Genomic DNA, 4,443 nt, shown 5'->3' with positions numbered 1-4,443 from the left:
ATTTTCTTTTCAGCACACCATATCCTGATATTGGGCCAGAATTTAGGGGATCATCAGATACTGGAAGGGCATAAGAGCTAGTTGATCCCTCTTGCACTAGAGAAGGACTGCTAGAGCTCATGCTTTGTTTGCAGAAAATTAAATCTGGTTTCTTGCTGTCAAATCTTTAATGCTAAAAGTCAGGGTGAAAGAGAGCTCAAGTAATCCAGTGATCATGCTCAAGAGTGTGTACCTGTAGCCAGAAAATCTTCTGCTTTGCTTTTCCAAATGTTTGTAGTTGATCTGGTAGGTATAGTGGTTGCTTTAGCATGCCCCTTACTTTTAAGAGATGCTATCAATCTTGAAAATCATATCTTTCTGATTTTTTTTTTTACTTCAGTGGCAATTAACACTAAAAATGTAGGAGGAAAAATTATTTGACCTGCTTTGGAAAAGAATTATTTTGGCCCTTCTTGCTTTTTCTTTATGTATAACAGATATGTGAATATTATGCTTACTTAGAAATACTAGAAACCTCAAATTTGCGTGATCTATTATTTTTGAAGGAAATATACTACTCAGATATGTAGTGCAAATTTTCTCAGTACTTAATAGGAGTGAGGTATTTGAGTTCTTAACAGAACTTTTCTCCCAAGTTTTTAGTGAAATAAGTGTTAAACTTCCAAAAAATATGGATAAATAACTTCAGTTGGCTTTCACAACGCATCTCAGCATACTAGCACTAAGGACCACAATCCATGCAGTAGCTGTTTGAAGATTTAGTTCTTTTACAGAATAGTTCATTAGCAATAATGTTTAACTTTTTTCTACAGTGATAGGTTTTATTTGTATAAAAACCAGGTGAACTTGGATGACTTATCTGGAGACTGTTAAGGGCTAACCAGAAATGTCAGATAATTTTAATTGTAGGTTTGTAAAGTTTTGAGGAATGCTAATGAAAACAATGAATCTTAAATATGTAAAGCCAATAGCTCCCTTAAAATTAGGAGAGAAAGCCATTTACTTCAAAAATTAAACTCTGCTGTGGACTGGAGAGAGACGATACTAGAAATTGTAAGAGGTAGTGGCAGGAGTAGTTTCCAGCTCTGTTCAGTTTTCTGGAAGGTGATAGTGAAGATGGAGACTGCTCTGAAGCAGGAAGAAAGAAAACCTGCTGTTAGAAGTAGAGCTGATAAAACTGCATACTAAAATGGTCTGGTGCATCTTGTTACAGTACCTTGTTTCCAGTTGCTTATTGCCAAGCTGTAACTGGGCTGACATTTTTCCATGTTGTGTGTCTGCCTTGGGCTGAATTTTCTTTGGAAATTTTCAGCCATTAGTTCAGTTAAGAATAAGTCTAGGGGAAAAGGGTTGTTGCATGTGTTCTTGAAATATGCTTGCACTGCCTTACATGGGAGCAGAGATATAAATGTGGCAGGTAGGGCAGAGATGCCTTTTCTCATCCCTGTGGCAATCTGCTCATTTTTGGCCAAAGTAGCCTATGAGCATACTTGGAAGGTGTTTTTTCTTTTTTCAGGCAATTGCATTTTCACAGCTAAAATCTTCAAGGATTCTGTCCTTAGTGCTCAAGCCTCCCACCATGCATATCTCTGATCACACTTAGTATGTATCCGCCCAGGGTTCCCACAGAGCAAAGACAGTGCTTTCCTATAATGGCTGCTGCTGGCCAGGGGGGAGTGGTGGAAGAGCGCTAGAACTGACACCAAGGGGCTTTCTGTGCTATTCAATCATCCCCCAGGTGGTGCCTAGGCAGCAAGAGGAAGAAGCTGCCTAACTTGAATGCAAAGAGAACAAAAAATGGACCCTGGTGGAGATAGTCAAAAAATTAGGATGAGTCTGATGAAAGGGAATGGATAGGGAGTGGGGAATGGCCATTTGGGACTATTGTGCAAGGAGCAGGCTATGGAGACTGGGAATGGGGAGGGACAGGAGCTGATGAGGAAAATGGGGCTGTGAGGGGGATGTTGTGAGACTGAGCAAGCTGATAGGTTAGAAACAAGTATGGGTGGGATAGGAGGAAAAGGAGTGGGAGAGCAAACAGCTGGACTGTGGGCTGGCTGGTCAGAGACTGGGATGAGGTGTTGGTGGAGGGAGAGGAGATTCTCTGACAACCTAGCAGCTAGGACTGGTTGGGTGAGGAGAGCTGGTAGAATGAGAAGCCTGGGGAGTGGGGACTGGGAAGGTGAAAAGCTATGGGAAAAGGAAAGGGCTTGCAATAGGTTGAAGGGAATGGGGAAGGAGAAATCAACCTTGGGGGAAACTGAGCATACTTCCCTGCAGGAAGTAATGGGGAAGCTGGCTCCCTGCACATACTGGCTCACATGGAGGTGCCTACCCCTCCCACTGCTGCCTCTGTCAGAGGGTGGGTGGGTGGGTGGGGGGGAGCTGGTGCTTGTACCTGCCCTCCTGCATATAAGGCTACATCTAGACTACCATGTTTTATCAGAAAAATGCTTTTCTGAAATTTGGCCCGTCTATGCTGCTCTTCTTGGGGGGGGGGGGGGGCAGAAGAGTAGACGCGTTCCCTGGATGCAGTGGAGTTTTTCTGGGTATTTCTGGTATCCTGGAAAAGCTCCATTATCCGTAGCCTCAGTGTGTAACCACTGAATGTTTTACACATTTACACAAATACACAATTTAACATCCCTAGCTCTAATTGCAGTAGGAGGCTTTTTATGTGTAGTTTGTAGGACAAATGTATACATTGTGAGATGCACTTAGAAAAGTGTTTAGAGAGGGCTTTGCACCTGGATCTTTGAGTTGTTGAAAGGAATAAATGTGATTTTTTGAAATGTATAGTCCTGCTAATGCTTGTCTGACAGCTAGGGAATCCAGAGCTGCTTCCTGTTGGTTGCTGTGTGGCATCGAGAAGAAGGTTTATAATCCAATACAATTAAATTTAACATCCCTATGGCTCGCAAAACACTACACCAACCCAACACTGTGGCATTTAATTTCAGAAAGGGAAATTACACAAAAATGAGGTTAGTCAAATAGAAATTAAAAGGTACTGTGCTAAAAGTGAAATCCCTGCAAGCTGCATGGAAACTTTTCAAAGACCCTATGATAAAGGCTCAACTTAAATGTATACCCTAATTAAAAAAACAAAACAAGGTAAGAGAACCAAAAAAGGGCCAACCTGGCTTAACAATCACGTAAATCAAATCAAATACAGGACTATGTAGCACTAACAAGATGGTTTATTAGGTGATGAGCTTTCGTGGGCCAGACCAACTTCCTCAGATCAAATAGTGGAAGAAAATAGTCACAGCCATATATACCAAAGGATACAATTAAAAAAAGTGAACACATATGAAAAGGACAAATCACATTTCAGAACAGAAGGGGGATGCCTGTGAGTTAATGATATTAGAGGTGGGGAAGGGTAGATGTCTGTGAGTTAATAGTGTTAGAGGTGATAATTAGGGAAGCTATCTTTGTAATGGGTAAGATAGCTGGAGTCTTTGTTCATGCCCCTGTGGAGAGTGTCGAATTGTAGCATGAATGCCAGTTCAGAGGATTCTCTTTCAAGTGCAGATTTGAATGTCTTCTGAAGTAGGATGCAGGTGAGTAGGTCATTGAGACAGTGTCCTTTCTGGCTGAAATGGCAAGCAACTGTTTTTTCTTAGTGATCCTGTCTAATGTCTGTTTTGTGGGCATTGATTCTTTGGCGAAGTAAATCAAATAGTGATAGAAATGTAGCCGTGTTAGTCTGGTGTAGCTGAAACAAAATACAGGACTATGTAGCACTTTAAAGACTAACAAGATGGTTTATTAGGTGATGAGCTTTTGTGGGCCAGACCCACTTCCTCAGATCAAATAGTGGAAGAAGATTGTCACAACCACATATACCAAAGGATACAATTAAAATAAGTGAACACATGACAAGGACAAATCACATTTCAGAACAGAAGGGGGATGCGGGGAGGAAGGTAAATGTCTGTGAGCTAATGGTATTAGAGGTGATAACTGGGGAAGCTATCCTGGTAATGGGTGAGATAGTTAGTGTCTTAGTTGAGACCAACTGGTAGAGTGCTGAATTGTAGCATGAATGACGGTTCAGAGGATTCCCTTTCACGTGCAGATGTAAAAAGCTTCTGGAGCAGGATGCGGATAATTGTCGTTGGGACCGTCACAGACATTTACCCGCCCCGTCCCCTCCTGTTCTGAACTGGGATTTGTCCTTTCCACGTGTGTGCAGCTTTTGGTATGTGGCTGTGACCATTCCCTGCCGCGCTTTGCTCTGCGGCAGGGGCCCGGCCCCGCCGGCAGGACGCTGCGGTCAGTCTCCGTCTACGCCGGACTCAGGCTGCCCCTGGCTCGCCCGCAGCCCTTGGGAATCCACCGGGGGGCGGCGCTACCGGCCCAGGGGCTCCTGGCCGGGCGAATGGGGAAGAGCCGGCCCGGGGGGGCCGCGAGCTCCGGGCGCCTCTGCGGGGGGGG

Source organism: Pelodiscus sinensis, chromosome 22 (genome assembly GCF_049634645.1).
Source record: "Pelodiscus sinensis isolate JC-2024 chromosome 22, ASM4963464v1, whole genome shotgun sequence".
Taxonomy (NCBI): domain Eukaryota; kingdom Metazoa; phylum Chordata; order Testudines; family Trionychidae; genus Pelodiscus; species Pelodiscus sinensis.
Note: the sequence above shows the minus strand (reverse complement) of the source record.